The sequence below is a fragment of the Bos indicus genome, chromosome 25, assembly GCF_029378745.1.
Source record: "Bos indicus isolate NIAB-ARS_2022 breed Sahiwal x Tharparkar chromosome 25, NIAB-ARS_B.indTharparkar_mat_pri_1.0, whole genome shotgun sequence".
Lineage (NCBI taxonomy): Eukaryota > Metazoa > Chordata > Mammalia > Artiodactyla > Bovidae > Bos > Bos indicus.
The window spans coordinates 12,149,645-12,171,509 of NC_091784.1; the positions used below are offsets into that span (position 1 = coordinate 12,149,645).

Below are 21,865 nucleotides of genomic sequence, written 5' to 3' on the forward strand. Positions count from 1 at the left end.
CACTCAGCTCAGGCTGCTTGAGCAGAAAAGCAGGGCGTTGATGGCTTGTGTTACAACTGAAGAGTCCAGGCATGGGTCTGGCCTCAGGCTCGGCTGGACCCGTGGTCAGGAAGCTGCCACTATTTCCTCCTGTTTCCTTTGCCAGGGCATCCTTTTCAGGCTAGTTCTCTCTGTAGGTGGACCAGGCGGCTCCCGGAAGCATCAGACTCTCAGCCAGTCTGGGCATCTCTCAAGGGTCTGTCTTGGATCCCAGGCACATCCCTGAACCCAGGGGTGGAGTGATGGACTTCTGTGCTGGGCCAGGTTCAAATCATGTGACCCCCTCACCTCCACTGGCAAGGGGGTTGGAGTTAACCTCATCTGACCTTGCTACTGAGGGAGGGGCAAGGCAACACCGCAGATGAAAACCAGGCCACTCGGTGAAGAGAAGGGGCTACTGAGGGAGGGGCAAGGCAACACCGCAGATGAAAACCGGGCCACTCGGTGAAGAGAAGGGGCTACTGAGGGAGGGGCAAGGCAACACCGCAGATGAAAACCAGGCCACTCGGTGAAGAGAAGGGGCAACAGACAGTTGTCAGGTGATGTTCAATTTGCCTCCTGGGGTGGAGCCGGCCAGCCTACACCCGGTTGGGGATTGAGTGTCTGGGACAAGGGGAACCTTTGCTTTAGAGCTGATTTTGCCCCAACAATTGGGACCCTGGTTTTCCATCTTTTCTCTGATTTTCTGATGTCTTTTCCAGCCCTGCCTACTTACCCACTTTCTTTCTTTCTTCTTTCTCTTCTGAACTGAACTCCAGCCATTGGTGTTTTGTGCTGGGGCTGTTTGGTTTTCAGCTTTGACTCTTCACTGCTTCTGGCTCCACTGTCATCCTGTGTCAAAACAGCTTTCATTAGGTTTTGTTCTTATTCCCACGAGCTCTGTGAAAAACCTTGGTTTTGTTTTGTTTTGTCATTTTTCTTAGTGGGGAATTGACCGTTGAAGTTTTCTCAGCTATGAAGGCATGTCTCCAGGAGACTGGGGTAGGGCTGAAAGGATGCTGAACTTGGGAATAGGGGCCCTGGTCTCACTTTTATGGCTTAGGTAAAGATCAGTTTCCTTATCTGTAAAATGGAAATCATAATAATGCTCACTTTGGAAAGCTTTTGTCGGGACGAGGAATACATGGTGCCTAGTAGGCACTTGAGATTCGTCTCTCATCTTCTGACTTGGCCGCTGCCTTTGGTCACTGATGGCAGGTCTGGCAGTGGGCGTGGGTTCTGTAGGGATGGGCCTGAGCGTGCTACACGCCGCTCACCTGAAATCTTCTGGACAGATGAGCTAGAGTTTGGCAAGGAAGTTTGCACTAGAACGTCACGTTAGTTTGCTTGTTTGGCCGGGCGACGATAGCACTTTAGTAAATATTAGGGAATCTTTGTGTTCACGATGTTCTCAGCTCTGGCTTGAAAAGAGAATTGGAGATGACAGATTTCTGAATGTCCTCTTCTCCTTTTTTATCCCAAACCAAACCAAGAAGACACCCTCTTATTTGAATGTCCTGTAACTTCTGCCTTGCGATCATCAGAAAGCTGGGGGTGTTGCCTGGAGGAGGAAGAGAGGGAAGCAGACAGCTTTATTTTAGAGCAAAATTAGAATGCGAGCTCCCTGGAGAGGTTTCCTTGACCTTTCGTTCCTGACTCCTCCCCCACCTCACCCCGGCAAGTCACAGGGCCGTTTTCAGTGACCAGAAGTCTGTTATGAACGAGACGGACACAGCACATATGCCGTTGCCCGGGAGATTGTTCCCACACTGGTCACGGCGGCGTTCGAGCCGCACTTGCCCTGTGCTTGACCAGAGTTTCCAAAGCTTTCCTGGATATGATCCAGCCCATTGTGCCGAGGACGAGGCCCAGATCACATGGAGCCGTGGGCCTGGCAGGCCTCGCATCACCCAGAGCAGCTCCATCCCATGCTGCAGGCTCTCTGAAAATCCCCTCTGGTCTTGGAGTAGTATGGAGCAGCATTTCTGGAAGGCAACTGTCTCTCTCCTTTTAGCAAACAGTGCTTCCGGTCAGTGCCTCAAGAACAGACTCTGAGCATGTGGCTGGAAGCTTTTGAGAAAGGCTTTGTTACAGTGTGCTTTGCTTTGACTTTGTTGTTTTTTAAACGATAATGATAATTGGAGAGAGGGTGACTCATTTAAAATAGTGGTACCGTTGGACTTTATTTTTACTAGCTTAAAAATACATTTTATATAATTCCACAAAGGATTTCAGATAATTTCTAGAGAAACTCAGAAAGGAGTGATAAAATAGAAGAAATACAATATCAAAATCAGAGTAAATGTAAACTAAGAGCACTTTCATTAAGGGAACACTGGAAATCACACATATAGATATACATATTATATATATATATATTTATAATGAGAGCCTACATGGTTGCTCTCATTAGTTTGAAAGTTTCCCTTTGTGCTTCCTGGCAGCCAGTGTGAAAATGGAAATGTAGCTATTTTGGGTAAGTCCATCACTAACTGGAAGAAGATATGTCAGTTCCTCAAAGAGCTCTAAAAGAAATGTCGCTATGGGACTTTAGACTAAACGATAATAGAGGACATGGCAGACGATGCCCTGTTGCATCCCTGTGGCAGATCACTCTCAGGTTTACTTAAGATCTCCCTCCAAGGAAGCTAAGTGCATAACCATAAAAAGGACCTTGAGTCCATTTGAAGAGCCCAGACGAAAGGAACAGCATGTGTAGCTTTTCCAGCAGATCTGCGCTGTCCAGTCCAACAGCCACTAGCCTCATGTGGCCATTTAAATTTGACTTAATTGAAATTTAACTTGAGTCCCTCAGACGCGCCATCCGCGCTTCAGGTGCTTCATAGCCACGTGAGGCTGGTGGCTGCCACATTGGACAACGTAGACACAGAACATTCCCATCATCACAGGAAGTGCCGGATGGGGACCATTTAGATCAGTCTCTCCTGGAGTGGCAGGAAGCTAGGTGGTCTTCTGTGTCGTCCTATCTGTGCTTAGTGAAGTTTTGGAGTGACAGAAATCGGGCATCCCGTGACAGGTTCTGCAGGGCGACGACCACTGGTCTTATAGCTCCTCAATCACTGGCAATGATGTAGAAGAAGTCTCCCTGTGGCCACGGGGCCTTGAACGCACTCTAGTCTAGCCTCTTAGCAGAGACTGAGGAAGACCCAGGATTAACACCTCCGACAGGCAGCAGACTCGATCTCACTGAGCTACATTGTTTTCTTTTATTGTAGGTATTATAAAAATAATACAACTTTATGCCTGCCTTCTACTTATGGCTGGCATGCTTGCTAAGTTGCTTCAGTCATGTCTGACTTTAGTTGTGTTTGACTCTCTGTGACCCTATGGACTGTAGCCAGGCTCCTCTGTCCATGGGATTTCCCAGGCAAGAACACTGGAGTGGGTTGCCATGCCCTCCTCCAGGGGATCTTCCTGATCCAGGGATCAAACCTGCATCTCTTACATCTCCTGCCTGGGCAGGTATGTTCTTTACCACTAGTGCTGCCTGCATGGGATTCTGTTTTTCCATTTAGCATGGTGATGTGCAGTTTCCTTTTAAAATAAACTTGAGAAAGAAAATGATTCAGTTTAAAGAAAAATACTAGATGTATGATAGTGAAAACAGCAAGAAGTTTAGGACGGTGACACGTGAATGAATAACACTTGGGAAATGCCACCTCTCACTGGCCTATGTGTTACATAAAGCAGCTCATTCAGTCCTCACAGCAACCCTGTGGGGTAGCAAGTGCTTATTCTCCCCATTTTATATATGGGGAAACAGGACACAGAGAAGCAGCTCAGTCAGAAACATGATTTCCAGATATTCCCTAGTGGTCCGGTGGTTAAGACTCTGTGCTTCTGCTGCAGGGGGCACAAGTTCGATCCCTGGTTGGGGAAGTTCCACATGCCACATGGTGCAGCCAATAGTAATTATAAAAAATAATAAAAAAAAAAATACCCATGATGTTTAGACCCCAAAGCATTTCCGGACAAGGTACCAGTTTGCACAGATTCTATAAATGTGGGTGGAGTCCAGCTTTAGCAATCCAGGGAGCAGATTGGCCAGTTGCCTCGGAAGGACCCAGCTTGACCAGGAACTTGCCTGTGTGGATAGCCACCTGCATCCCTGAGACCGTGGACCAAGGACCCCCTACGACTAAGCCAGGGATGCCCTGTGCCGCTACTCCAAGCTCCCTGCAGAACACACATTAGAGTCCTGCAAAGCCGAGAGGGGCCTGTGGTGGGTTTGCTTTGGAAAATTGTTGAAGTGGGTGCCTATTGGCCGTGACTGCTCTTGTTTGAGCAGCAGCAGGGTCCCCAAGCCTGCCTGGACACTTGGGAACTGGGATACTTCTGACCACAGAGGAGGAGCTAAACTGGTTCTCCAGCTGCTCGTAGTTCCCCGGCTCTCACCGCTTGTTTGTAGAAGGGGTCTGGGTGTGTATTTTGCACACAGGTTTCTGGCCAGAAGCACTGTAGTCCCTTGATAGGACTGAATGCAAGTTATTTGAAAGGATTTGTGTCTCTGAACACTGCAGTTTCCATGCTGTGTTCCCATGTCCCGAGGTGGGCGCTGAGGGTGTGCTCTGGCATAAAAGAAAGAAGTGGCAGCCTTTGGCCAGGTTTCAGGACAAAAGTAAAATTGATGTCCAGAACTTTCCCAACTTAAGTTTTTCTTCTATGAAGATTTCTTACTTCTGGCCCCTGTTACAATGCTTGGCTGCCTGCAGACACGTGCCAGAGACAAAATGATTAAACAGCAACAAACAGAATGGAAAAACAAAACGAAGCCCTATTTACTAACTGGTCTTGGTTAGTTTCTGTGTGTGTGTTAACACACAGTTGTGCTGGTGGGGTTTGACTTTCTGTCCCTTCCACGTGACATGGTTACATCTGTCATTTATCAATTAGTTCCTAGTTTATACTTTTGCAAGCGTTTGCTCTTATTCCCCAAATACCCCAACTTCCAAACAAATTTGCGGTCCTCTGTCTTAATATCCTACCGTAGTATTTACAAAGGCATGTTAGACCTTAAAACAATCCACCTATTTTTTTTTTCCTTAAGCCAACATTATAGCCACCGAATTGGCATGAACTAATACATCAATCCACTTATTCTCTGAATCCTTAGCTCTTTCCCTTTGAAAAGCACCAGTAGCATAAATACAGCTGAAATCAGTCCTCTCCATGGCGTTCATTTCAGCCTTTGAATTTCACCACCAGAAGCACTGGCTACGGTACCGTATTCCACTTGCCCAGATTTCCTTTGTAATGACAATTGCTTTGTTTCACCAGCGTTTTTGTTCTAGAATAAGCCCCCTTTCCTGGGGACCACAGCGGGGCTCTCTTGACTTGGAGTAAAGATGGTGTCCCAGGAAGACTCATTCAGTTTTGGGGTTCCCCCACCCCCTGAAGGATATCATGCAGCAAAGGCAGGAGTTTTCAAGGTTTATCCTGGCAGAGCATATTTATATATGCCGTACAGTGAAGATCCGTGATTTTTTTGTATTAATAAAAGATCACAGGGTCTGGTGGGCTGCATAGGAGGATGGCGATGCTTTTGTACCTCGGTCTTTGGGTGCTTCAGCCCTTTTCATCTCTGTGCTAAGATGGTTTACCCCTCAGGCCTTCAAGTTTGCTTTTAGCCGCGGTTCCATCTTTATACTTTCTGAGTCAGTAGCTGTGCAGAGAGGGAGGAATTCATTAAGCAGAGAAAGATGAGATGTTGGAGCCCAGCACAGAAATGGGCATGGCAGCCACAGTAACATGGGCTGATCAGAAGCCTCTGCCCTCGTGGGTTACGTTCCAGGGGTGGGGGACACAGGACAAAGGGGTTTACATTAGGTCCCTCCCCCCACACTGCTGGGAGCCTGGCAGTGGGTCGTTTGATTTCTGAGTTTCCTTCCAGCCAGGTTGGTGTCTGTGCCGCATGATAAGCGAAGCTGTGGGAGCCATGGCCTCTGTTTTTGCTCTCTCCTTCCCGGAGAACTTTCTACACCACAGAGGCAGGCACCTCTGGGGATTATAGCACATTCACCTCCTGCTGTTCCTGGGATGCTCAAGGTTTCTGGGAAAGCCTGATACAGGTGGAAAACAAAAAGCCAAACCAAAAAGGCCTGTTCTCCTCCCCTTGGACACTCAAGTCACTATTATTCTCCGTTACTGCTTTTATCTTCTCAAACAGGCGGAACTTTATGATTTTTCCTTTTGTAGCATAATTCCTTTATCCCAAAGCTGTGGATGGAGGGTCAACTAGATGCCAGGCACGTGTTAAATGCTGCAGAGCAAGGCTTGACATTGCATTTACCCTCCCACCTTCACAATCTAGAGGGGACAGACGCTACCAGCTAAATATAACAATCTCGCGATAGAAGGGCTGCAGAGAGAGATACCGGTGGGAGGGACGGGCATCCATCCACTCACTTTACAAAGTGACAACAGAGGATGACAGATAAAGCGGTTAGCACAGTGCCTGGCACACAGCTACCCTGCAAATGCTGCCGTTAGTGATCTAAGAACTGCTTGACTTGTGATCAACAATTAGACCTGAAGGTAAACACAGAAGGAATTCCCCCTGTTGAATGTCTCTGGGCTCGTCTGCGTGATTGGAAGAGCCTTTATTTAGCATCTACTTGATCATGGACTCCACCTCAGCCTCCTTAGAGGCTGCAAGGAGCTAGATTCCTTTTTTTCCAAGTGAGGCAGTGTGGAAATTATTACATAAAAAAGGAAGGAGAGGTATGGAAGTCCTTCCCTTTACCTGTAGTGCCCTGAACACTGCTGAATGGGCCTTCTTCAGCATGTTTGCCTTAGCCCATCTTCAGCCTCACCAATAGAGAAACAGAACGGAAGAAAGAAAAACTTGGCTAAGATATGAATCTGTTTTGCTGCAGTAATTCCCTTTTTCTGGTTCCCCAGTCCCAGCCAGCTGCTCCTTTTCTGTTCCCTGGTCTGAAGGGAGAGTTCTGGTGAAAACAGAAATCTGGACAAAGCCACTTTCCTGTCTGGCTGTTGCTTTTCAGAAGTCTGAAGTTTGTCGTTTTATGAGAGACTCCTTTGCATCACTTCTGTTGGTCTCCTGAGAAGAGAGAGTGGGGTCCCAGCCTGGGCAAAAAGTTTCCCCAGCCTTGAACTGCTCGGGAGCAGAAACCAGGACCCCGCAGGCAGACAGCCCTTTCTTAGTCCTTGCCCATTCTTAGTTCTTGCCTCAGAGAAGAGAGCAGCTCAGCTTTCTTCTGCCCTGGGAAGAAAAGTTCTGCAAACCACAGATCAGCGAATGTTTTCCATCTTCAGTCACTGGACGGCTTCTTGGTATTCCCCGTTCTCTCCATTTGGCTGCAGACTTTCTTCTCTGAGCTTTGGAGAAAGGCAAAATGAAAGAATCAGGTTAAAGTGGAGGGGGGGCACTTTTTCTCCTGGAAGTCCTAATTGCATGCAAATGCGACAGCCCCAAGCTGCCTGCCAGTGGCATGTTGTTGGAAATTGGAGGATCCCTGCTGCTGGGAAAATGGTGTTTCCTGGCACAATTACCTAGTCACTCCTCGTAATACTCACCTAAGCTTTTTAATGACCAATTATTGTTCTATTGCAGAGTTAATATGGTACAGAGCTAATTGGTTGGTGCTATTTTTATTCTTATGAACTTTACTGCTTTTCATCAATATCTGTAAAATCATATACCGGTGCCCCCTAAATTAACCCAAACAAGCAAGAAAGCGTCCTCCTTCACCATACAAATCACAGAGTGTTCCTGTTGACAGTGAGAATTTTTTTTTTTTTTGCCAGAAAGTTGTTTTCCAAGTGGAATGGGTAAGAAGGGGGAAGAGTACCTGCTTTATCTCACTGTGGTCTTGGATTTCTGGGCGTGGTTTGGCCCTCTGCACTAGTTTCTGCCCTGCTGTGTTTCTGTGGTTTTCTCCATATGCCTGAGAACAATTGTGGTCTCAAGGCTTGAGGATCTCCGACTCAGAGTCAGCTCAGACGTCTCTTCTTCCCATCACCAGGAGCTATCACTGTAAACCTGCCTACACTTGTCTTGTGCTAGACGATGGAGAGGGTTGGGTGCTTGGGATGCGGCTCAACACCCTGTAACACACAGGACAGCCCCCACGACTATGATCTAACGCAGGGTATCAGCAGTGTCACAGTTGAGAAGCCCTGGTTCCCCTGGATGCTTTTGTTTGCTGGTCCCTGTGCTTGGTCCCTTGTGGACAGATTTCCATGGGGAGCCATGTCTTGGTACAAGGGCTCGAAGTGGAGGGTGAATCTGAGTAGTCTCAGAGAATGGGATAACAGGGTGTCCAACACAGCCACCTCTGTGGCAGGACCCAGCCCGATCCTGGCATGCGAACCCCCTTCACATCCAGGCCAGGGATCCTCAAACTGGGACAACGTGGGTGGCTCGGGTGGTTAAGAATCTGCCTGCAATCTAAGAGACCTGGGTTCGATCTCTGGGTTGGGAAGATCCCCTGGAGAAGGAAATGGCACCCCACTCCAGTAATCTTGCCTGGAAAATCCCATGGACAGAGGAGCCCAGGGTGGCTACAGTCCATTGGGTCACAAAAGTTGGACACGACTTAGCGACTAAACCACCAACTGACCACCTGATTCTTCTAAACAGGACATTAATTCCTGATCTGCCCCAGCACTCTCTTCCTTGTAGGAGATAGAAATCCAGCTCGATCCAGCGTCAGAAACGAAGGACATTCATTGACTGCCTAATAGAAAAGACCAAGGACGGGCATGGCTTGAATTCCAGGAACTCACGGGCTTGAGGGCTCCACCTCCACTCTTTGGGGAGGGTCGTCTTGCTCTCTTTGCTGGCTCCGTTCACAGCCAGGCTGTGGTGGCAGGAGGTCAGTGGGCAGCTTCAGGCTTGTGTCCCCTCAGCTCAGCTGCCCCCATAGGAAAGGCCTCTGTTCTCCCCTCCCCAGTTCTGACAAGGGTCCTAGATCTGAGCCTCTTGATGATGGCGGCCGTGCCCCTTGTCTGCCAGTCTCTGTGTCCGCCTGGGCGCCATGCTTGCATACCTCCTCATAAAACTGCAGGCCAGTGGGAGTGGGTGCTTCCTCCCAAAATGAGTGTGCTCTTACTGGGGGGATGGGGTCAGACTGGCCCAAAGAGCACGTGGCCCTCAAAGGCTACAGGCTGCTCATAGCCTGAGGTTGACTCAGGAGCCAGTTTGGTGACAGTTAAGTATCTCTCTGCACCAGAGTTTCTCAGCTGTAGCACAGTTGACATTTGGGGCCAGATAATTCCTTGTTGTAGGCTTCCGTGGTAGCTCAGTGGTGAAGAAGCAGCCTGCCAATGCAGCAGACCTGGGTTCAATGCCTGGGTTGGGAAGATCCCCTGGAGAAGGAAATGGCAACCCACTCCAGTGTTCTTTCCTGAAAATCCCATGGACAGAGGAACCTGGCAGGCTACAGTCCGTGGGGTTGCAAAAGAGTCGAACATGACTGAGCGACTGAACAACCACAGCTCCTTGGGGTGGGGCCTCACCTGTGCATGCAGGACACCGAGCTGCACCCTGGCCTCTGCCTAGTGTCACTGTCCCCTCTCCCCACCTGTGATGACACAAGATGTCCCCAGACATGGCCAACATCCCCCGGGACGGAGAACCTCTGCTTTGCGTGGTGCCATTAAATCCTACTGTGGTTTTTATCAGGCGTTTATTGTTCTTCTTGGGAAAAAATGGAATATAAGATATGTGCTCTCCTCTCGCAGTAAATAGACCTCTCTTCTCCTCACTCTTTTTAAGCTTCCGCAGAGTTATTTTCCAGTATGAAGGAAGCATTGTTTATGTAACCGTTCTCCTGATGGACATTTCGATTGTTTTATTTCCCCACCATTGCAAACCAAACTGCCGGAATTGTCCTTGTATGGTGTAGACCTCTTCGTACACATTGTAAGTAATTCCCTAGGATAAATGACTAGAAGTGGCTTTGCTGAGTTGAAAAATATATACTTAAAAAAAAAAAAAAGGCCCAGCCAAATTGCTCTCCTAAAAGGCTGAACCAGTTGTCAATCACACCAACAAAATAAAGGAATGTTTTGTCCCCATGTCCTTGCCAACCTTGGGGATCATCAGTCTTTAAAATTTTACCAATCTGATAGAGGAAAAAAAAAATGTTTACGTGATGTTGGAACTTGCATTTTCCTAATTATTTGTGAGTTTGTGGTTCTCTGTGCTTTAATTTGCCTTTTTTTTCCTTTTTCTTTTCTTTTTGTGAATTACCTGTTTGTATCCTTCCCCCATTTTTCTGTGAAATTGCTCATCACTTTTTTGGTCAATTCATGCGAGTCCTTTGGATGGTAATTCTTTTTCCTGGTCTCTTGCTTATCTTTTAACTTTATTATGAGAACTATTGTTTGTTCTTTTTTTCCTGATCTCCAAATCTTGGGAATCAGGAGGCTCCTGGTTTACCTGATGAAGTGCTTATGTTTATTTCATTTCACTGTTGCAACAGTCCTGAGATCCTGTAGACTTTCTTTCCATTTTTGGGGTGGAGAAAGACATGTTCAGAATGGTTAGGAAGTAACTTGTCCAAGGTCAAACGAAAGATTCGCTGTTGGCCTCCCCACCCCAAGTCCCAGGTTTTTACCTGGACTCCCAGCTGTCTCTAGAGGACTGAATGGAGACCAATGAGTGGAAGTGAGAGAGAAACAGTTTTGGCCTGACCCTGTATTCTTTGTGTCTGTTTGTCTATCCAGCTGGCTTGCATCAGGCTTGGTGCTAAGGATGTCCTTGTAAGTGACAGAGATACAGTCTTGGTCACTGACTACTTACTTACTATGAATAAGATGGAACAATGAAGAGCCCTTTGAGGCAGGGTGGTGCTTCCAAATGCTGATCTTTATCCCCCAGCCACACTTGACCCTTGTCCCATGCAGGAGGGACCAGTTGACCTCTGAGGCCGCTTTCCATGCTTGTAAGTTTGTGAGAGCTTAGCTGTCAGGTCCTGCTGGTCTGTATGGGAAAAGGCCCTTTAGCTGCTCTCTGTCATTGCTGGTTTTGCTGCCCCAGCATGAGAAGTGGGCACACAAGTACCCATCCGTCCGTCTTGAGGATGTGAGTGCAAACAGCAGCCAATACACTGACTGGAGAAGGGAATGGCAGCCCACTCCAGTATTCTTGCCTGAGGATCACATGGACAGAAGAGCCTGGCGGGCCACAGTCCATGGGATACGACTGAGTGACTAACACATGCATGCTGACTGACCGCCAGCCTTCACGTCTTAGATGGAGTTCCTTCCCTCTGGGCACTTTGCAACTGGCAGAGTTAAGAGACTGAGGACTTGCCCCTCACCTGGGTGGGGGGTGGGGGGTCGAGGATCAGAGCATCAAGGGTACCCCAGCCTCTCATCCCATGTCATGGTGATTTAGCAGAAACCACTCAGGTTGATGCCATGGTTCTCATGCAGTCAGCGTGGCCATGGCTACCATATTAGTATCCCTAACCTGGACCCAGCCCCTGAGGTCTAGACCCAGACCCACATGTGCCACTGTATGCAGGCTGTGACCTGCTGCAGACCCAGGAGGTCAGCTCCACAAAGCACAGCTGACTGTCAGTTCTGTTCACTGCAGTGTCCCCAATGACTTGAGCAGAGGAGGCAAGCTCATTGCATACTGGATGGATGAATGGATGGATGGATAGATGAATAAACCAATACATGAACCTACAAATGAATCTTTCTAGTGGGAGGCCTGCCATCTGACATCTTGACTTCATACTCTTGACTCCAGTTCTTCAATTGTAGTATATCCTGATAGGCCCTGAGTTCTTATTTTGCATTTCTTATAAAACTTCTCCCTAAACAATCAGTCCCTCCTGGATCATTCCCCTTGTCATTCAAGGTCAACCCTGCCTCAGTTTTTCATTATTCAGGCAACTTTCCTCTTCGGTGGTTAACTGGCCCAACCTTGGTTCCAAAAGTTTTACCCGCCCAGGTATTATTCAGTCTTGTGGTGTAGTAGTTCAGTTTAGTCACTCAGTTGTGTCCAACTCTTTGCGACCCCATGGACTGCAGCATGCCAGGCTTCCCTGTCCATCACCAACTCCCGGAGCTTGGCTCAAACTCATGTCCATTGAGTCGATGATGCCATCCAGCCATCTCATCCTCTGTCATCCCCTTCTCCTCCTGCCCCCAATCCCTCCCAGCATCAGAGTCTTTTCCAATGAGTCAACTCTTCGCATGAGGTGGCCAAAGTACTGGAGTTTCAGCTTTAGCATCATTCCTTCCAAAGAAATCCCAGGGCTGATCTCCTTCAGAATGGACTGGTTGGATCTCCTTGCAGTCCAAGGAACTCTCAAGAGTCTTCTCCAACACCACAGTTTAAAAGTATCAATTTTTCGGTGCTCAGCTTTCTTTATAGTCCAATTCTCACATCCATACATGACCACTGGAAAAACCACAACTTTGACTAGAGAGACCTTTATTGGCAAAGTAATGTCTCTGCTTTTTAATATGGTGTCTAGGTTGGTTCTAGCTTTTCTTTCAAGAAGCAAGCACCTTTTAATTTCATGGCTGCAGTCACCATCTGCAGTGATTTTGGAGCCCAAGAAAATAAAGTCTCTCACTGTTTCCATTGTTTCCCCATCTATTTGCCATGAGGGGATGGGACCAGATGCCAAGATCTTAGTTTTCTGAATGTTGAGTTTTAAGCCAACTTTTTCTCTCTCTTCTTTCACTTTCATCAAGAGGCTCTTTAGTTCTTCTTCGCTTTTTGCCATAAGGGTGGTGTCATCTGCATATCTGAGGTTATTGATATTTCTCCCAGCAATCTTGATTCCAGCTTGTGCTTCATCCAGCCTGGCATTTTGCATGATGTACTCTGTATATAAGTTAAATAAGCAGGATGACAGTATGCAGCCCTGACATACTCTTTTCCCAATTTGGAACCAGTGTGTTGTTCCATGTCCAGTTCTAACTGTTGCTTCTTTACCTGCATCCAGATTTCTCAGGAGGCAGGTCAGGTGGTCTGGTATTCCCATCTCTTGAAGAATGTTCCACAGTTTGTTGTGATCCACACAGTCAAAAGCTTTGGCGTAGTCAATAAAGCAAAGGTTGATGTTTTGTAGTAACAGTTTTGTTTCTCTAGAGCTTGGTGGTCAAGTGTAGCTCAAACCTTCAGCTGGAATCCCTAGACTTTCCCACGATTCCCTTTACACACTCAAGGTCCCAGTCCCAGCACCTTGATTGCTGGGGTTGAGAGTTCAAGATCAGTAGGAGGGGCTTAAGAGGGTTAGACACTGAGGATTCAAGGAGCCCTCATGTGAATCAGGCACTGTGTTGGGTCCTAGGGATACATCAGTGCAGATTATAGATGTGATCCCCCCACCCCAATGGAGCTTACAGTCTTAACAGAGAGGAGACTTTAAACCTATTAATGTGAAAATATTTACAAATGAATCAGTAGTTACAATTTGTGTACATACTGTGATGGAATCCTACACAGGGCTCCAGAGATTACAGGAAGGGGCCCAAGTAATTGGGGGCAAGAAAGAGATCCTCTGAGGATACCTGCTCATTCCTGAAAGATGATGTAGAGCTCGCTAATAACTAAAAGAGGAATATTCTAGGCAGAAGGAACAACGCATACAAAGCCCTGGAGGTGTGAGAGGGCTTGGTTACCAAGAGGAACTAGAAGGCTGGTGTGGCTGGGGCAGAGGGCAGTGGGACTCAGGGCACTGCAACCAGCTGTGTCTGTTTGTCTTTATGTCTGTCTGTCTATCTGCCTGCCTGGCCACCCACCCACACAGAGCGGCCATGGAGAGGAGAGCAGATGATGAGTCTGAAACTCCTGGGCATCTGAGAGGGGGTCCAGACGTGGACTCTGCGGTCGCCTCAAGTGTGAACCCGGAGCTGCCTCTTGGTTCATAGTTGGGTGACTGTTTAGAACAGGGTCTCTATTATCCTGTCCAAGTCACAACTTTCTCCCCTTTTAAGCAGGGCTGCTGCTTCGTTCACGGGGTCATTGTGGATTGGAAGATGTGTACGCTGTGGGTCTTGACACCCACACGTTTGCACTCACAAGTGCACAGGGGCCCCTAGTCCTAGAAATGGCTTCCTCTGCAGCAGGGAGTCTGGAACCCAGGCTACCCCCACTTCCATTCCAGTTGTTGGAGTCTTTGGGCAGAAGTGTCTTCCCCTCCCTCCTTGACTGCGAGGTTTTCCTGTGACCAGAAGACCCAGACCATTGTCTGGAGCCTCCAACTGCGTGATGCTAAGCTGTGGTTTCCTCATTGGAAGATGCCACTCCAGCCCAATGCTCACGCAAGGTGAAGGGAGACAGATGTAGAAACAGTTGATCAATCATTAGGCAGCTGTTCAGATGTCAGCTGTCATGATTCATGTTTATGTGATGAATGCTTTCCCAAGGCCTGTGGTGCAGGAATGTGTTTCCGGCTTTTTCACTCCTGTGTTTGAAACAGCAACCCTGGGCATGGGGAGTCGATGCTTCTGTTAGCTTGGGTGAGTTCTCTTATGATCTTTAGAACTCGAGCTGTCCTGGCATGAGGAGGGCTTTTGCATCACCACTGCAGTATTCTGGGCTTCCCTTGTGGCTCAGCTGGTGAAGAATCCACCTGCAATGCGGGAGACCTGGGTTCGATCCCTGGATTGGGAAGATCTCCTGGAGAAGGGAAAGGCTACCCAGTCCAGTATTCTGGCCTGGAGAATTCCATGGACTGTATATAGTCCATGGGTTCACAAAGAGTTGGACTCCACTAGGCGACTTTCACTTTCACTTGCATCAGCTTAGTACGCATTCACCTGAACCGATGAACTTGAACCATTAAGGCTGTTGTGTTTTGGGTTTTTTCCTCCTCCCTGGTCTGGGCTTGGCGAAGCCTTTGTCTCCTAATAAAGTCAGCTTGGGGTTGGGGGAGCGGCTGGGGGGAGAAGAGGGGCTGTCGCTGAAAGTTTTGGATCTTTTCTTCTATCCCTTCAGATACTGAAAAGCAGTTTGAGTCCAACCTTTAAAGGTTATCTCTTTGTGCCGCCGGCAGGCGCATCCAGAGAGACTGTGAATCCCAGCTCCGTGCCAGACTTCCCCACTGAGTGAGATTCTGCCAGACTGCTCTGTCTGGAGCCGGAGGAGGCAGCTCAAGTTGGCGGCCACGTGGAGGCTGCTTTTTTTTTTTCAGGAGCCGCAGAGAGGAGAGTGTGAGAAAGGAGCAAGCATGCTGATTTGGGGTCTCAGGGAGTCCCGAAGGACGTTGAGATGACCGTCCTATGGGGTGGAGGAAGGGGAGAGGAGGAATCTCACCTCTAGGGCTACTGGTCTGCTGTGGTCCCAAAGACTTAGAGGGAAAAGAGGCTCAAGCACTTCAGCTCCTGGGAAGGAAAGGAAGGCAAGGTGCATTTTGCAGCGGTGGCTTCGTGCTGACTATGGAAATAAATAACGGAGTCGTGTTACCAAGTCTGCCCCGACCCTGTCCATTTGTACCTGAAAAAAGCACGTGGGAAAGAGATCCACAGGCCACTGTTAACAGTAAACACCTAATATTGAGCCTTTCATTACATGATTCCGATTCCTTGCCACCAGCCTGTGAGGGAAAGTATTTTCCTGTTTGTTTACAGATGGGTAAACTGAGGTCAGAGAGGTTTGGTAACCTGCTCGAGGGGACACAGCTGGTGGGTAGCAGGCATGACCTTCAAACCTAGGTCCAGATGACCTTCCAGTTCTGTATTCTTTAAGAGAAAAATGCTGCCTCTTTCTTAACAGAGTTTCTCTAAGAAAGGAGAAAGTGAAAGTCGCTCAGTTGAGTCCGACTCTTTGCAACCCCATGGACAATACAGTCCATGGAATTCTCCAGGCCAGAATACTTGGGGTGGGTAGCCTTTCCCTTCTCCAGGGGATCTTCCCAACCCAGGGATCAAACCCAGGTCTCCCACATTGCAGGTGGATTTTTTACCAGCTGAGCCACCAGGGAAGCCCTAAGAAAGGAGAGAGACGTGAAATACAGATGAGGAGGAAGGTGGTTGATGAGAACGACTGATGAGGTTGAAGGCGAGGATGGTGGTGGTGGTGGTGGTGCGGGAGGGGGCAGATGAGAATGGTTGATGACGAGGAGGAAGGTGGTTGATGAGACGACTGATGAGGGTGCTGGTGATGATTGCTGAGAATAACTGAGGAGGATAGTGGTGGCTGATGAGGGGAGCAGGTCTGTTTGCCAAGTACTTCCCCTGTACTGGGCACTGTGCCAAGTTCTCTTCATGTTCTGTCTCCTTTAAACTCACACAACTCCTCAATGGGAAAGTTCTGATTTCCTCTGCAGGAGTAAGAAGAGGCACACGTTTCCTTCAAATACCCCATCATATCAGGAAAGATTCCAGAATCTTTTCACTGTTAAGATTTTCTGCACATCACAGCTGGTTTTCGGGCATTCACAGTCAAGCACCTGGCAGAGCCTGGGGGTGGAAAGCCCAATTTAGTCCCCATACCTCCCTGGGGACCCTGGCATGTCCTGTCTCCCTGACTAGATCCTTGCTGAGACTTGCTCAAAGCACGGAGTAGCTGCTTTTGACTCCCACCCCTCCAGCCCTGGCTTTTAGGAGTAGCAGTCCCATCACTTTGGCCCTCTTGCTCTTTTCATGAAAAACAAAGACGTTGTGGCCAACTTGGCTTCTACTAATCTTTTTTTTTTTTTAACCACCTTGGTCTCTGAATCAGAAGGCAGAGCCCACCCGTCTTATTTACCAGCTGTGTGTATTTACCACTTGTGTCCCTTGACTGTGAAATGTAGCTACTGACCACCTCTCATGTAGGATTGGTGGAAGAATAAGAAGAGGGCCCAGCATGGTACCTGGCACATAGTAGGTGCTTTACAGACCCATGTCCCCTGTGTGCAGCCTTCTTGCTGTCACACTGCAGCACTTTCTTTTGTGTATTTATGTGCTTGCTTGCTTACTTTCTGCTTTTTGGATTTTCTCTACGAGCACTGTTGTATTTTTCTGCTGTATCCTGCGGCCTCGACCAGCGCCTGTCGATAAATATTTATTAAATGAATGAACAGGCAGACATGCATATGCATGCATTGGGAAAGCAAGGATTTGCATGAAGAGTCAAGGCATGTGGGCGTAAAAGCTAGTGAGGCCGGCAGGGGTCTCGTACCAGGCTGTTCATATCTTTCACCACAGAGCATAAGCTCCGCAGAGTGAAGTCATAAGCTCATCTTCTGAACTGGTCAGTCACAGGGGAGCAGGACCCCAGGTAGCCTCACCTGTGCCTGTGACTGAGTTAGAGCCTCACAGGTAGGACTGAAAAGACTCAGTTTTAGAAGGATGATGTGTAATACACAAATCCCAGAAGCCAAATTCTGCTCCCACGTGGTAGTCGGTGACTTCGTCTTGTCAATGTCCATCAGAGGGAGAAGGAAGAGGGTGGGGTCTGGGTGAGGTGGGGTGGACGGTGGGGTCCCTCTAGGGTGTGGCCGCTGCCCAAGGCTTAAGTCCCTGCCCAGGAAGCCCTCTTAGTACTTTTTTTAGTTAAAAAAAAGTTTAACTGGAAGAAAATTGCTTTACAGTATTGTGTTAGCTTCTGCCGTACATCAGCATAAATCAGCCGTAGGTATACATTTGTCCCCCCCCTCTTGAACCTCCTTCCCACCTCCCATCCCATCCCTCCCATCTAGGTTGTCACACAGCACTGGGTTTGAGCTCCCTGCATCACACAGCAAATCCCTGCTGGTTGTCTATAATAACAAATGAAACAACTGACAAGGGATTAACCTCCAAAATATACAAGCAGTTCATACAGCTCAATACCAGAAAATCGCTTTCTGTTCCCCACCTCGTGCGGGAGTTTCATCTTGTGTTTGTTTGCTTTTTTCCTCCTACCAGGGCGTACTTTACAAAGAAAATTGAAAAGATAATTGTGGATGGTTTTCTGTCTTGAACGTGCTAATAACATGAGGACGATAATATTCTGTCTTAGAGCCCCTCCCCAGGCAGCTAGAATCTTAGTAAGGAACTTTTTTTGAGAGCCAGAGACTTCTGGTGCCTGTAAATTTTTACTTAATAACATCTAAATATCTTTATTGGCAACGAGAGGCAGGAATCCTTTAAGAGCCTGGGGGCTTAATTTAGTGTGAAATATGCAAGGAAGAAAGGAGCTTATAGCAAGCAGAAACTAGGAAATTAACTGGATTGCTGAAACAGACCTTGTATTTGGGGGTAGGGTCCTGTCTTTGGACATACTAGTGACGTGTTCTCCCTCCTTGCCTCCTTCTCGCTCCTTTCATGCCCCTCTTCCCTCCCGTTATGCGTCAGGCACCGTGTTAAGGATTGAATCACAGTGATGACAATGTATAAAGTAGGCTGTTCTCATTGTGGAGTTACCAGCTAGCAAGGGGAAAACATTTATTAATCACACACATAAATAAGAGGAAAATAACAACCATGACATGCCCAGCCACAGAAAGCGGATGAGTAATCTCTGACATATTCACACACTTAGAGTACCAGACAGCAAGGAGTATGAAGATCTATAACTGTATCCAACAATATGAATGAATCTTATAAACGATGTTGAGTGAAAAGCTATATTTAAAAACAAAATAAAGAGGAAGGATATATATATATATATATATATATGACTGTGTTATGACTGATCTGCATTGTTGTACAGCAGAAGCACAACATTGTAATTATCCTCCAATTTAAAAAAAATTAAAAATATTTTTATTAAAGTACTCCTCATCCTCCTCCAAATGCACGCTGTTGGATGCGCCTGTTGTGCTCAGCAGGAGAAGCATGTTTGACCACTACATCATCATCAAGTTTCCTCTGACCGCCCAGTCGGCCATGAAGAAAGCAGAAGCTCCCGGCACACTTGTGCTGACTGTGGAGGTCAGGGCCAGCGAACACCAGGTCCAACAGACTGTGAAGAAGCCCCGTGACATTGATGTGGCCAAGGTCACCTCCCTGATCTGGTCTGATAGAAGAAGCACGCATTCAGTTGGTTTGTGACTGTGGTGCTGTGGATGTTGCCAACAAAATCAGAATCATCTAAACTTAAGTGTAGCCAGCTTATTCTAAATATACTTGGGTGGTTTTTTTTTTTTTTTGGTCATAAAAAATTCCCCCTAAAACCAGGCCCTCTGGGGGCCTAATGATGATGGGTGGCTGATGAGGGTTGCTTAGATAAATGGGGCTCGAGGTAACAGTGGAGGAGCCGGGAGGAAGGAGAAAGCTGGGTCATTCAGCACGTGTTGAGAAACCAGGATCAAAGCCCAGGCTGATCTCAGTTTTTACTCTGAGAGCATGTGTCCCAGTGTGCACACGAACCACACGAGTGTCAGGGATCTGCTGCTCCCTTGGTCACCCTTCATTGCTAAGTTCCTTTTATATTGTGAGCATCTCACCTCTTAAAGCTGCCTGCGTTTTTTTGGCTCGCTCTTCTACCCTTGGACACCACTGACATAAATAACCATCTCTGCCATGAGAGTTGGTGTTTCCTGCAGGGCCGATAGGGGCCCTCCGGTCCCAGATCCAGCTGGAGCACGGGGCCCCTGCCCCAGCCGCATCCTGTCAAGACCTTCAGGCCCAGGCTTGGACACTGACCAGAGATTTTTTGTAAGATGGTTTGATCATCTTTTAATTATTTTAATTTTTAATGTTTTGATATATTGATCAGCTGAGGCTTCATTATGCTGTTGTAACAAGTAAGCCCCAGCTCTTGGCTGTGGGCAACATTAAGTGTATTACATGTCTGTTTCCCACTCGCGCTACACATCCATCCCGGGTCAGCTGTGTTCAGGTGCCACATCGTCTGCGTGTCAGGATCCAAAACAAAGCAGCAGCCAGGACATCCTGCTCTTGCAGCAGAGGGAAGAGAGAGGATGGCAGACCGTGCTTGCGTCTGAAAGCTTGTGCTCAGAAGTGGCACACATCACTTCCACAAGACGCAGGTCAAGCCTGATGGTAATGGACCGGGAGGAATAATCCTCTTACAGAGAGGATGGCAGAGAGGAGGCCCCGAAGAGGGGAGAATTGGACTACACTGGTAGACCTCACAGGCTTCCCTGGTGGCTCAGGGGTTAAAGCGTCTGCCTCCAATGCAGGAGACCCGGGTTTGATCCCTGGGTTGGGAAGATCCCCTGGAGAAGGAAATGGTAACCCATTCTAGTATTCTTGCCTGGAGAATCCCATGGACAGAGGAGCCTGGCGGGCTACAGTCCACGGGGTCGCAAAGAGTCAGACACGACTGAGCGACTTCACTTCTGATAGACCTCACAAGTAATGCTTGCTCATGGAAGAGTCAGCCAAGATAGGGAAGTATTATATAGCTATTAAAGATGATGTAGGTCTTCTGTGTTAGCTTGTGGCCGGGATGGGAGACCCCTTCCAGGGCCCAAGAGTGGATTCTTACCTAACACTCGGAAATGAATTGTCCCAAGAGACACATACGCTGACAGAGAGGGGCGTTTGAAAAGGCTGCTCCAGTGGAGAGCATCAGGGTCAGGGAACCCAGGAAAACTGCTCTGCCTCGAAGCTTGAAGTCTCAGGGTTTATCAGGTGGGGTTAGTTTCCAGGTTGTCTGTGGCCAGTCATCTCACCCTGGCCATATTTGATCTGACTCAGGGTCCTTCCTGGGGGCACATGCCTCTCTCAGTCAGGATAGGACTGGGAGGTTGGCAGAACATATTATGGGCTATTTTCTCCTTGCTCTTTTTGGCCCCTCCCAAATTCTTCCAGTTGGTTTTGTTGGTGGCTCCTCAGTTTTGTGTTCTTTCTTGGGACCTCACGTTGTTAGACGTCTTATACAGGCACCTAGCAGGCAGTTTTGGTCCACAGTTCCCTAACAAGCTTGGGAGGTTATTGCTTATATGTGACAAGTCAGGGGGAAGTAGGTAACTGAATAGAATATATTGTTTAATCTCATTTTAAAAAGTAACCATTTTAAAATGTGTGCATTAGCATAAGAAATATAAAATGGAAAGTTCTAGACCAGCTGTAGTAAACCGAGATGTCTAAGAGTCGAGGCAAGAAATGACCTCAGTGCTAGCCGAGTGTCACCACGCAGAAACTGGGACTCTGTGTCTCTCATCTTTAGGCTTTTTAATTTTAAATGGAAACCTGGATTTAAACACTGCTGCTGCTGCTAAGTTGCTTCAGTCGTGTCCAACTCTGTGCGACGCCATAGACGGCAGTCCACCAGGCTCCCCCATCCCTGAAATTCTCCAAGCAAGAACGCTGGAGTGGGTTGCCATTTCCTTCTCCCATGCATGAAAATGAAAAGTGAAAGTGAATTCACTCAGCAACCCCATAGACGGCAGCCCACCAGGCTCCTCCGTCCATGGGATTTTCCACGCAAGAGTACTGGAGTGGGTTGCCATTGCCTTCTCCAGGTTTAAACACTAAGATCTCTTATTTTTAAATGTTGGCAAGTAATTAAAAGTTTTAACCTACACAGGCTTTCAGGTTTATAGTCTTTGACATGAACCAAAAATGATTTTATCTGGGCAGTGAGACTTTGAATGTTCTCTTCCTTTTTCCGTATCTTTGTTTCTCAAAATGGCTCTTTTTTCCTCAAAAATGGCTGTTTCTTGGTGACATGTAATGGGGAAAACAACAAGAAAATCACTCATAAAAGGGAAAATGTGTTTTAGCTGCCGGAATTGCTCTTGACTTTGTAACTCTATTCAGTTGATATTTATTCGGTGGTTAACCAAAAAGGTAGTGACCCAATGAATAACAAGTAGCTCTATTTGGAGCTGCTTGATTAAACAGCCGAAGACCTGATCTCAGGTGGCCTTGTCCTGAAGCAGCTAGAAGCAGGGTTTTGGTTCCCCGCCAGAGACTGAAGTCAGTCCATGGCAGTCAGAGTGCTGAATCCTAG

General features: G+C 47.7%; 1 protein-coding gene and 1 non-coding gene across 6 annotated transcripts in view; both read left to right on the plus strand.

The window, feature by feature from the left end:
- The window catches only part of SNX29 (sorting nexin 29), a 596,714-nt gene that overhangs the window by 406,845 nt on the left and 168,004 nt on the right, over positions 1 to 21,865 (plus strand). The window lies entirely within an intron of this gene.
- Positions 20,046 to 20,117, plus strand: TRNAW-CCA (transfer RNA tryptophan (anticodon CCA)). The gene has a single exon. It is a non-coding gene; the product is annotated as a tRNA-Trp (tRNA).